Here is a 12,766-nt window from a genome sequence, read left to right as displayed (position 1 = left end):
CATAAGAGTCTTAGAGATGGGAATACCTGAAAGGGGTTGTTAGTGGAACAACTGTACATCAGAGAGTCATTCTCTAAATGGCAAGCATCACCTGATTGTTGTGTCAGGAAAAAGAACTTTGGCTTGCTTGGCCACCAAGTGTGATGTGATCCATTTACCAGTAGAACTAAAGTTCAGGGTGTTTCTCCCACTGGTTGAAAGAAGATGTCTGATGGTCGCCTAGAAGCACACAAAGTCCCGGTGGTGGGGGCTCTGAGTGTCCAAAGGCGGGGCCTGGCACTGGGATTGAAAGTGAGAGGGTGATTCCATTCGGTGGAATCTCTAAAGCAGTGGTTCCCAACCTTTTTTTGACCAGGGACCACTAGGACTTTTTTGTTCGGTGCAGGGACCCCAAGGTTCAAAATAAAAATTCTGAGAATTTGAAAATAAACTTTAATCATAACTGTTAGTTAAACATTAAACTTAGAATAATATTTGAATATATATTTTTATAATAGAGAACTTTTAATTGAAAATATTAATTTATTATGGGTTTATAACTTTGTTTCGCGGACCTTAATTTAGTTCTCACGGACCCCTGGGGGTCTATGGACCCCTGGTTGGGAACCAGTGCTCTAAAGGAACCCAGGGCCGATTTTCGCTCATTTCTGCCCCACACACACCCAACAATCAGATACATTCAGGGTAAGAGCAACTCATTCTCTCAAGTCAACAAAAAGATCTTTGCCAGGGTCTGAGAACTGGGCTGAAGATCGCAATTCTTGGTATAGCGAGAGGGGGCCTGATGGGCTCACAGTAGAACTTGGAACGGGGCCAGGATGGAGTCTGATTACTTCTACTGCCGTAGCTATGAAATTATGATGCTTGTGCACTATGGCTGTTTGGGCATGTGGCAGCTTTTGTCTAGGAACACAGAACCATAGGCCAGATTTGGGACAAGGGATTCCATTAAAGTTCCCCTTCTGGAAACCGGGGTTTCTGGCCATAACAAAAGGTTTTCCCTTTTCTGAACAGCTATGAAAAGGGGGCTGAAGGCACTCAGGATTGACAAAAGAAAATGAATAAAACGCCCGTGCCACGTTGGCGTATTGGTGTCTGGAGGTGACTGGGTGTAGCATGCGCTTATACCTGGGGGTACCAACATAACCATAGGATCTGTGGCAAGGATCATTCACTGTAAGAGAGTCACAAGGGTTAGACAGGATTATAAACCATAGAACACATAAGGCACTTAGAAAGTTCATTGTCATCCTGAGTCACTGAAGGAAAACTGAAGCAGAGTCTCTTTGAAGAAGCAGGACTAAAGTCGCTGAAGAGTCTATTTGAAGAACACTGAGAGTCACTGAGTCAAAGTTACTGAAGTAGAGTCACTGAAGAGAACAGAATTATAGGTTCAGGGGGTGCCACTAACACAGTCCTTTGAACAGCAAAGATGACAATCAGACTGTAAACGAAAAGAGTGGCACAAGTGGAGAGGAAGAGACCCAGTTCATCTAAGGGGCTTCTGGAGCTCTTCTGCTGATTTTTAAACGCAAAGGATCAAGCTGCTCCACCTGCCAGCTGTCATCTGGTGCATAGGCAGGTTTTATGCGGGAGTAATGGATCCAAGCCTTAAAAACGCCTTCTGCTTTCACTGCTGTTGGACCAACGAGGCTGCTCAGCATTCGGGGCGAGCGGAAGGGCGGGCAGGCTGCAATGGGGGATGGCGTCAGTCACCTGTTGATAGAACAGAAGAAAACCTGGGCCAGATTGTGCACAATACAAGGCAACGGTTCTCCCCCCCCCCATACATTTCCAGGCGACTGGGCTGCTCTGATGTATGTGAGAGCCAGGGGAGTGATGTCTCCCGGGCTGGGGCATGTGAGTTTCGAGCGTCTGGTTCATGCATTTTACTTTTCCAGATGCCTGTGGACGTGTGCTGAGTGTGTGGTGATCATTTAATGTCCAGGAAAGTACTCACAGACTGAGTAACTGCCGATAGGAAAGGGCTACCATTGTCACTTTCCAAACCCCTAGGAGCCCCGTGGCGCAGAGTGGTAAAGCTGCTGTACTGCAGTCGAAGCTCTGCTCACGACCTGAGTTTGATCCCAACGGAAGTTGGTTTCAGGTAGCCGGCTCAAGGTTGACTCAGCCTTCCATCCTTCCAAGGTCGGTAAAATGAATACCCAGCTTGCTGGGGGTAAAGGGAAGATGACTGGGGAAGGCACTGGCAAACCAACCCGCAAACAATGCCTAGAAAACGTCGGGATGTGACGTCGCCCCATGGGTCAGGAATGACCCAGTACTTGCACAGGGGACCTTTACCTTTAGGAATAGAAAAGCGCGGTATAAAACTCTCCATTAGGGCAGCAACAACTTCCTTTGCTTGCTGGGTTGCAGTTGCAAAAACTTCTGGCCATCCGGAGAACATGTCAACAAAAACCAAAATGTGTTTCTTCCTTCCCCTAGGTGGCATTTCTGCGAAATCAACTTGCCACGCTTCCCCTGGGTACTGGGCTGTGCATAGTCTGTCTTGGACCCCCCTGGGCAATGGGGGCCTGGGGTTGGTCCTCAAACATTCGGGACAAGTGGCAACAACGCACTGGACCAGGGCTCAGATACCTGGATTGCAGTAGCGCTCTTGCAGCCAAGCAGTAAGAGTTTTTATCCCCATGTGGCTGGAGCGGTGGGCTCTTTGCACGATGCTATAGAGTCCTTCAGATGGCAGCTGGATTTTGCCCCCCACTAGCCACCAGCCATTCACCCATTTCCCTCCCTTTTCTAGTTTGTCCTGGCTGCGGTACAGGACGGCTTGGTCTGCTGCTGGACTTCTCCGTCCTCCCTTGTGGACTGCTGTTGTTTTGTGTTGTTGTTTTATGTGGTCTTTGCTTATGTTGTTGTTAAAACTTTTGTTTGCACATTCACATTACTGTTACAATGCTTGTATTGTCGTATAATTGTTGAAATATACAAATTGTTGTTCATTGAATTCTATTGAGTATATATTGGCTTAGTACTGGTTCTTCTTAGCAACCTCCAGGTGGTGGCTGGAGATCTTCTGGGATTACAACTGATCTCCAGGCGACAGGGATCAGTTCCCCTGGAGAAAACGGCCACTTTGGAAGGTGGACTCCGTGGCATTATATTCCACTGGAGTTAGGGTTGCCAGGTCCCTCTTCGATACTGGCAGGAGGTTTTTGGGGTGGAGCCTAAGGAGGGCGGGGTTTGGGGAGGGGAGGGACTTCAATGCCATAGAGTCCAATGGCCAAAGCGGCCGTTTTCTCCAGGGGGAACTGATCTCTATTGGCTGGAGATCAGTTGTAATAGCGGGAGATCTCCAGCTAGTACCTGGAGGTTGGCAACCCTAACTGGAGCCCCTCCCCTCCATAAACCCCGCTCTATGATATTATACCCTGAAGACGAAGAAGAGTTGGTTTTTATATTCCGACTTTCCCTACCACTTAAAGAAGAATCAAACCAGCTTACAATCGCCTTCCCTTCCCCTCCCCACAACAGACACCCTATGAGGTGGGTGGGGCTGAGAGAGCTCTAAGAGAACTGTGACTAGCCTAAGGTCATCCAGCTGGCTTCATGTGGAGGAGTGGGGAAACCAACCCGGTTCTCCAGATCAGAGTCCACCACTCCAAACCACCAGTCTTAACCACTACACCATGCTGGCTCTTAACTGTATTGAGCCTGCAAGGATGCATCTGGGGTCAGGGTTTGGGGATTGTCTAGCCACCAATGCCATTGTTCCAGAGGGTGGTACACTAAATATTTCGGAGGAAGATATTTTTCCGGTATGGCAGAGGACAGGTTTCCACCTAGCTTTCAAAGCACTGATATTCCGAGAGATGTTGACTAACGCTTCTTAGGAATTCCAGATGGGGATGTCTTTCTCAGATAGGGATGCCAGCCTCCAGGCAGGATCTGGGGATCCCCTGGAATTACAGCTCATCTCCAGACTACACAGATCAGTTCCCCTGGAGAAAATGGATGCTCGGAAAGGTGAACTCCGTAAGAGTGGGGAAACCAACCCGGTTCACCAGATTAGCACCCGCCGCTCAAGTGGAGGAGTGGGGAATCGAACCCGGTTCTCCAGATCAGAGTCCACCGCTCCAAACCACTGCTCTTAACCACTACACCACACTGGCTCCCCCCGTTTTTTGGTTGATTCGTTTTGATTTGATCCAGCATGGCCTTTCTTATGTTCTTATGTTTGTGCACGCATTCACTTTTCGGCTCCCCCACTAGTGTGGCCAACTGCCAGGTAGTAGCTGGAGAGCTCCTGCTATTACAACGGATCTCCAGCCGATAGAGATCAGTTCCCCTGGAGAAAAATGACCGCTTCGGCAATTGGACTCTATGGCACTGAAGTCCCTCCCCTCCCTAAGCCCCGCCCTCCTCGGGCTCCGCCCCCAAAACCTCACTCCGGTAGTGAAGAGGGACCTGTCAACCCTATCCACCGCAGGCTCCCTCTGCAAAGAGCGGAGGCCCGTCCGACAGCTCGGGTCGCTCTTTGGTCCCGTGCGACTCCCCGTTTGGTAAGAGGCCTGCCTTCTCCTCCTGCCACCTGTGCTGAGGTGGGAGAAGCGGACGGGAGGGGCGTTTGCCGCACCCTGTGAAGCGGCAGTTGCACAACCCAAAGTGAGAGTCTTCTCTGCTTGTGTGCATAGCACAATGGGGAAGGCCCGGGGAGCCTTGGCTTCCCATCTCTGCTCAGGCTGGGAAGGCTTGCCAACCTCCAGGTAGGGCCTGGAGCTCTCCTGGAATTGCAGCTGAGCTCCAGACTATAGAGGTCGGTTCCCCTGGAGGAAACGGATGATTTGGAGGGCGGATTCTGCATTATACTGGGCCAAGGGGCCTCCACAAGGAGCCCCGTGGCACAGAGCTGTAAGCCCAAAGCTCTGCTCACGACCGGAGTTCGATCCCGACGGAAGTCGGTTTCAGGTAGCCGGCTCAGGGTTGATTCAGCCTTCCATCCTTCCGAGGTCGGCGAAATGAATACCCAGCTTGCTGGGGGTAAAGTGTAGACCACTTGGGATGGCAATGGCAAACCACCCCATAAAAACATTGTCATGATGTGACGTCACCCCATGGGTCAGTAATGACCCGGTGCTTGCACAGGGGACCTTTACCTTTTTACCTAAGGGGCCTCCACTCCCAGATCTCCAGGAATTTCCCAACCTGGGGGTGGCAATCCATGGCAGGGGTCTTATTTGGTGGCGTGAGGATTCCAGAAGCAATTCCTCAGAGCTTAAAATCATAGAATCATAAAATCATAAAGTTGGAAGGGTCCATGGAGGCCATCTAGTCCAACCCCCTGCTCAGTGCAAGATCAGCCTAGAGCATCCCTGACAAGTGCTTGTCCAGCCTCTGCTTAAAGGCGGCCAGTGAGGGGGAGCTCACCACCTCCCTAGGTAGCTGATTCCACTGTCAAACAAGTCTTAGTGTAAAAAAATTAAATCCTAATATCCAGCTGGTACCTCTTTGCCTGCAATTTAAACCCATTATTGCGAGTCCTACCCTCTGCTGCCAAGAGGAACAGCTCCCTGCCCTCCTCTGAGTGACAGCCCTTCAGATAGGTAAAGAGAGCAGTCATGTCTCCCCGGCTGGCTGTAGTTTATGGTGGGGGGGGGCTATGAGCAAGATGACGTCTCCCTGTGGGTCTCCCCCCACCATGCCTGCCCCTTCCTTTCGGTAGGCGGGGGCAGAACGTGAGTCGTGCCTGCCAGCTTCCACCACACCTGGTGGCGGCGAGTTCCACCGCCTAATTACACCTTGTAAGGCAAAGGGAATTGCCTTTGACTCACTGGAAATCCACTCCCGTCCGACATTCTCTGACTCATGCCTCGGGAGAAGCAGAGAAGGACAGCAAGGCCGATCGTGGGGAGAGAAGGAAGTGGAGCATGGCGTTCTTTATAAGTTGCACATTTCTTTCTCCCCCTTCTGGGTTAGAGAGAACAAGGAATCCACTGGAAAGTTTTCTTGCACAAGCCTTGTTTCTAAGGTTGCCATCTACCAGGTGGGGGATGGAGATCTCCTGGGATTCCAGCTGATCTCCAGGCGATTGAGATCTGTTCACCTGGAGAGAACGGCCGCTTTCAAAGTGGACTCTATGGCATTGGGCCCTGCTGAGGTCCCTCCCCTTCCCCAGGCTCTCCAGAGAGCCAGCGTGGCGTAGTGGTTAAGAGCGGTGGTTTGGAGCTGTGGAGTCTGCTCTGGAGAACCGCGTTTGATTCCCCACTCCTCCACATGAAGCCAGCTGGGTGACCTTGGGCTAGTCACACTCTCTCAGCCCCACCTACCTCACAGGGTGTCTGTTGTGAGGAAGGGAAGGTGATTGTAAGCCGGTTTGATTCTTCCTGAAGTGGTAGAGAAAGTTGGCATATAAAAACCAACTCTTCTTCTTCTTCTTCCTCCTCCCCCCAAAATCTCCAGATTTTTCCCAACCTGGAGCTGGCAACACAATTTGTTTCTCTCCTGGCGTCTGTGCTCTTTCCCAGCTGGAGCATGCTTCTAGCTTCTTAGTACCCATCAATAACGCATCCCCTAGTCCTTTATAAATTCAATCTGTTTTGTTAAAATCCTCGGCTTCCCACTCACAAGGGGTTCAAGACAACGCTCACCCCTGCCAACTTGTTCACGTTAAGAGGGGAGAAGGCTTCAGGAAGTCACTCAAGGGGTTTGTGGCTGAGATTTGGCACCCAACTGCCACGCTACAACTTGGGTTGCCAACCTTAAGTTGGGGTTTGCCGATCTCCTGGAATGACACCTGGTCTCCAGAGATTAGTTCCCCTGGAGTAAATGGCTGCTTTGGAGGGAGGACTCTATGGCATATTATCCCACTGAGGTCCCTCCCCAAACCATGCCCTCCCCAAACACCACCCCCAAATCTCCAGCAATTTCCCAAGTAACTGGTCTTGTTCACTCATCGCAAGGTCTGACCTGTTGCTTGGCCCCATGAGTAGGGTGGCAGCTGGAGAGCTCCTGCTATTAAAACTGATCTCTAGCCGATAAGATATCAGTTCACCTGGAGAAAACGGCTGCTTTGGCCATTGGACTCTATGGCATTGAAGTCCCTCCCCTCCCCAAACCCCACCCTCCTCAGGCTCCGCCCCTGAAACCTCCCGCAGGTGGCGAAGAGGGACCTGCCAACCCCACCCATGAGAGCCATTTTGGTGTAGCGGTTAGACGTGGATCTGGGAGACCCAGGCTTGAATCCCCACTCTGCCATTGAAACTTACTGGGAGCCCTTTCTCAGCCTAACCTACCTCACAAGGTTGTTGCGAGGATCAAACAGAGGAGAAGAGAATCATGTACTCCGCCTTGGGGTCCCCGTTGAGGCGAAAGGTGGGGTACAAATGAAGGAAATAAATCACAATAAGTAAATAAGCGAGAGGCTTTTCAAGGTGGAAAAGGCAGCCCCGATCACCAGCCCCAGAGTCTCAGGAAAGGCACAAGAGAAACGTGGGTGGCGACTAAATGTGGGGCCGGAGCTAATTTTGCCCTGGCGTGTGCGACGGAGCAGCCGAGTCTCGGGGCTGGCCCCCGTGCCGGCTCGAGCGCTGCAGTCGCACCTGCGGAACCAGAATTGGGAGATTTTGAGTCATCCCTGCAGTTTAGAGAAGGCAGTGAGTGAAACACACACAAAGAGAGTGGGATGCACGAGAAACCTGCAGAGAGACCGAGACGCACAGAAAAAGGAACCATTTTCGGTCGTACGAGCCGAAGGCCTGGAAAGGAATGACACGTCTCCCCTTTGACGCCGGTGAATCCTCGTTTTCCAGGTGCAGGGAGTTCCTGAACCAGCAGCTCTCAAGCGGCTAGGAACAGGTTGAGGCTGGAAATCCACAGGTGCGTCCCTGTAAGAGAAGGGACTGGGTTTCTGCCAGGGCTGCCAGCTCTGGCTTGGGAAATTCCTGGAGATTTGGGGGTGGACCCTGGGGAGGGGGGAAGTTTGGGGAGGGGAGGGAGCTCAGCAGGGTTGTGATGGCTGCCCTCCAAAGCTGCTGTTTTCTTTCTTCCTGTCTGTTGCCTGGAGAGCCATGGTCATTGCGGGAGATCTCCAGGCCCTACCTGGGGAGTTGGGAAGCCAGGCTTATGCAGCACTTCTGAGCTAGCTTAATCGATTGCGATCACAGATCCTTCTGCTTCTTGGCTGCACAATTTGGAAGGGTTTTTAGGGTCGGGGCAGTCAAGGGGCAAACCTGCCTGTGGGAGGGCATGCTGAAATCCCGGCGCCATCACCAAAAGGACCGTGTCTCTGGTAGCTGCTCATCTAACTGGAGAGGGGAGGGGGATGTAAGGCACAGCCTTGGGCAAAGATTTCTCAGCATAGGAGGAGGCGATCCTGTAAGAATCTAGAAAGGTTTGGTCTGAAGCAGCAGCTCTGGGGTTCAAGGAGGGAGGGGAGGCTGCCCTGACGCTTCAGGCCAAATTAGTGGAGTTTCAAATTAGGGTTATCAGTGTCCAGGCAGGGCCTGGAAATGTTACGTTCTTATAAGTATTTCTTCACACAACGCATAGTTAAATTGTGGAACTCCCTGCCCCAGGATGTGGTGAGGGCTGCCAAATTGGAAGGCTTTAAGAGTGGAGTGGACATGTTCATGGAGGAGAGGGCTATCCATGGCTACTAATCAAAATGGATACTAGTCATGATGCTTTCCTATCCTCCCCAGGATCAGAGGAGCATGCCTATTATCTTAGGTGCGGTGGAGCACAGGCAGGATAAGTGCTGCGGCAGTCGCCTTGTTTGTGGGCTTCCTGGAGGCACCTGGTTGGCCACTGTGTGAACAGACTGCTGGACCTGATGGGCCTGGGTCTGATCCAGCGTGTGACCTTACTTATGTTCTTATGGAGGATAGGGCTAGCCATGGCTACTAGTCATGATGCATCCCTGTTCTCTCCAGGATCAGAGGAGCATGCCCATTATATTAGGTGCTGTGGGACACAGGCAGGATAAATGCTTGTCGCAGTCGTCTTGTTCGTGGGCTTCCTGGAGGCCCCTGGTTGGCCACTGTGTGAACAGACTGCTGGACTTGATGGGTCTGGGTCTGATCCAGCAGGGCTTTTCCTATGTTCTCCTAGAATTACAACTACCAAGACGACAGTGATCAGTTCCTCTGGGGGAAACGGCCGTATTGGAGGGTGGTCTTCATGTGTACCCTGCACGGTGACCTCTCCTCCCCAAATACTGTTCTACCCGGCCTCCACTCTAGGGTTGTAGGGATGCCGGCCTCCAGGTAGGACCTGGGGATCCCCCGGAATTACAGCTCACCTGCAGACCACAGAGGTCAGTTCCCCTGGAGAAAATGGATACTTTGGAGGGGGGGACTCTATGGCATTGTCCCTCCCCTCCCCATACCCCACCCTTCCTAGGTCTCGTCCTGAAATACTTTATAACTGCTCCAGACTTTGAGACATCTTTATATCTATGATTAGGGTTGCCAACCTCCAGGTAATAGCTGGAGATCTCCCGCTATTACAACTGATCTCCAGCCAACAGAGATCAGTTCACCTGGAGAAAACGACCACTTTGGCAATTGGACTCTATGGCACTGAAGTCCCTCCTCAAACCCTGCCCTCCCCAGGTTCCGCCCCAGAAACCTCCCGCCGGTGGCGAAGAGGGACCTGGCAACCCTGTAAACCAGTGATGGGGTTGCCATCCTCCAGGTAGGGCTTAGAGGTCTCCCGGCATTGCAACTGATTTCCAGATGATAGAAATCAGTTCCCCTGGAGGAAATGGCTGCTTTGGAGGGTGGACTCTATGGCATTCTACCCCAGTGAAGTCCTGCCCGTCCCTCCCCAGGCTCCACCCTCCAAATCTGCAGGAATTTCCCATCCTGGAGTTGGCAACCCTGCAAGACCCTTTGAGTTTGCACTTCAACCCCCTCTCAGGGGGGACTGCAGGACAGGACTTGGAGACTAGGGACGGCTTGCAGCATTCTCAAGGAACGGCTTGCAGCATTCTCAAGGGAAGCCATGACAGTCGATACGGTATAAACCAAGCGTTAGAAAGCCCTTTTGGGCTAGGCAGCCGAGATGTAGAGGCAGAGCCCTAATAGTAGGGTTGCCACCTCCAGGTTGGGAAATATCTCGAGGCTTTGGGGGCGGAGCCTGAGGAGGGTGGGGATTTGGGGAGGAGAGGGGCTTCAGTGCCATAGAGTCCACCTTCCAAAGCGGCCATTTTCTCCAGGGGAACTGATCTCTATTGGCTGGAGATCAGTTGTAACAGTGGAAGATCTCCCGCCACCACCTGGAGGTTGGCAACCTCAGCTAGAAAGGCAAGCCAGGACGAAAAGCCAAACTAAGAAAGACTGAATTAGGAAGCTGAGTGAGACCCAGATAGCCCAATTGGTAGGGTTGCCAGCTCCAGGTTGGGAAATTCCTGGAGATTTGGGGACGAGAAAATTAAGTACCCAAATGTCAAGAAAAAATCAACACTCAAGGCCAAAGATTATACAATGTAAAGGTTATATCAGTACAAAATGTGTGTGTGTGTTAAGTGCCGACAAGTCGCTTCCAACTGATGGCGACCCAATGAATGAAAGTCCTCCAAAATGTCCTATCTTTGACAGCCTTGCTCAGATCTTGCAAACTGAGGGCTGTGGCTTCCTTTTTATTGAGTCCATCCATCTCTTGTTGGGTCTTCCTCTTTTCCTGCTGCCCTCAACTTTTCCTAGCACTGTTGTCTTTTCCAGCTGCTCTGGTCTTCTCATAATGTGACCAAAATACGACAGCCTCAGTTGAGTCATTTGAGCTTCTAGGGTCAGTTCAGGCTTGATTTGATCTATTTGGTTTTTTGGCCATCCAGGGTATCCGTAACTCTCTCCTCCAAACCCACATTTCAAAGGAGTCTACTTTCTTCTCAAAATATATATTGATTACAGGCTAAAATCAATAATGTATATAAGGCCCTGCAATAGCCTGCCAAACAAACATATGCATGTAAACATGCAACACAAATAGGCATACAATCACAGAATTAGACTTTGACCAAATGCGTTTCAGCCAAATGGCCTTCTTCAGTGGTCAAAACAATCACATTTCCAGACTAAAAATATCCATGTCTTTCTAAAATCCTTGTGACTGAAGGAACGTTGTGTTCTGCAAGACTTCCTCGTCTGTTTTGTGCTTCCACACAAATGGGCAACTAAACCCCTTAAATGAGATGTTATATTTCAGCCGTATATAAAGTTGTCAAAATATCGTAGATGGGGTGGCCCGGTCCCTCTTTGCTCTAACTCTTTCGGTGCTTTGCTTCTTCGTCATTGTGGAATGCTTTGAGGGAGCGCCCAACGAGAAAGACAGAGGGTGAATTATGGGCTGCCAGGGGCTCCGTTTGGGAAGGAGGCACCCTTGGTTCGTCGCACTCAGACGCTGGCGACAGGATCCTGACCTTCCTGGGCCTCCCGCCAGCCAAGCGGCTTCACCCGCCTCTCGTCGTCAGCTGGCAGGGCTGGCGTCCTTCCCTCCCACCCTCTCTGGGGCGCAAACCTGCCCAGCCGGAGCCTCTGCCAAGCTCCCCGAGTGGGCGTGAGTGGCAGGCTGGCCACGAGCCTCTCCCAGCAGAGAGGAAGGAAGGAAGGAAGGAAGGAAGGAAGGAAGGAAGGAAGGAAGGAAGGAAGGAAGGAAGGAAGGAAGGAAGGAAGGAAGGAAGGAAGGAAGCGCCTTCCATGCATTCAGACCCATGGTTGGATGCTGGATGGTGGCCTCTCCGAGTGAGGCCGGAGGTGTAGGTGTGCTCTCTTAAGAGCTGGCGCGGGATGCAGCATGAGCTGGGAGCCTGCACGGGGAAGATCGTAGCACAGTAGCAGAAGAAGAGTTGGTTTTTTCATGCCAACTTTCTCTACCATAGAATTATAGAGTTGGAAGGGACCACCAGGGTCATCTAGTCCAACCCCCTGCACAATGCAGGAAATTCACAACTTCCTCCCCCCACACCTCCTGTGGCTGCCATTTTGTGGCGGCGCCCACCACACTGGCTTCTCTCAGATAGAGAAGATCGCGGAGAGCAGGGCTTAGCAAACGCCCTTGGAGAGCAATTTCAGTGCTCATTATTTTTTGGACTTATTATTTACTTTATTTGCACCCCGCGTTTCCACCCCCCCAGTTGGGGAACCAAAGCAGCTCACAGCATGCCTGCACTCCTCCATTTTATCCTCACAAGAATCCTGTGAGGTAGGACTGGCCCAAAGTCACCATGTGAGTATCCATGGCAGAAGCAGGAATTCGAACCTGGGTCTTCCAGATCATAGTCCGACTTCTTCACCGCTACACCACGCTGGCACGCTTGGATTTTGGAATCTGTCGGTGTCATCTCTGAACACGTGATCATAACTGGCACGAGTTTTGACTTCTCGGTGTGAAAAGCTTTTTTGGCTTCCGAGACTTGTTTTCCCTCTGAGCATTTGGGAAGGGTGGGATAAAAATATTTGAAATTAATTAATTAATCAAATGGCCTTGGGCAAGCTGTGTGTGGGCTCAGATCCAAAATCATTCCTGCAGAACTTCATTTATTTGTTTAGGGTATTTCTGGTCTGCCTCTTCAGAATCTTGCTTGAGGTGGCTTATGATTAAATGACCATTACAATTGATGACCAGAATAGAAATTTCCCAGTTCCCCTCGCCTACTGAACACCCCCCCAATGCCAGGGCTACAGGCAACCCCCCCCCCCCACCGGGGCTAAGGTACCAAACTCCAGGTACTAGCTTTTACAACTGATCTTCAGCCGATAGAGATCCGTTCCCCTGGAGAAAATGGCCACTTTGGTCATTGGACTCT

The sequence above is a fragment of the Euleptes europaea genome, chromosome 3 (assembly GCF_029931775.1).
Source record: "Euleptes europaea isolate rEulEur1 chromosome 3, rEulEur1.hap1, whole genome shotgun sequence".
NCBI lineage: Eukaryota > Metazoa > Chordata > Lepidosauria > Squamata > Sphaerodactylidae > Euleptes > Euleptes europaea.
This window is presented reverse-complemented; position numbering follows the sequence as displayed.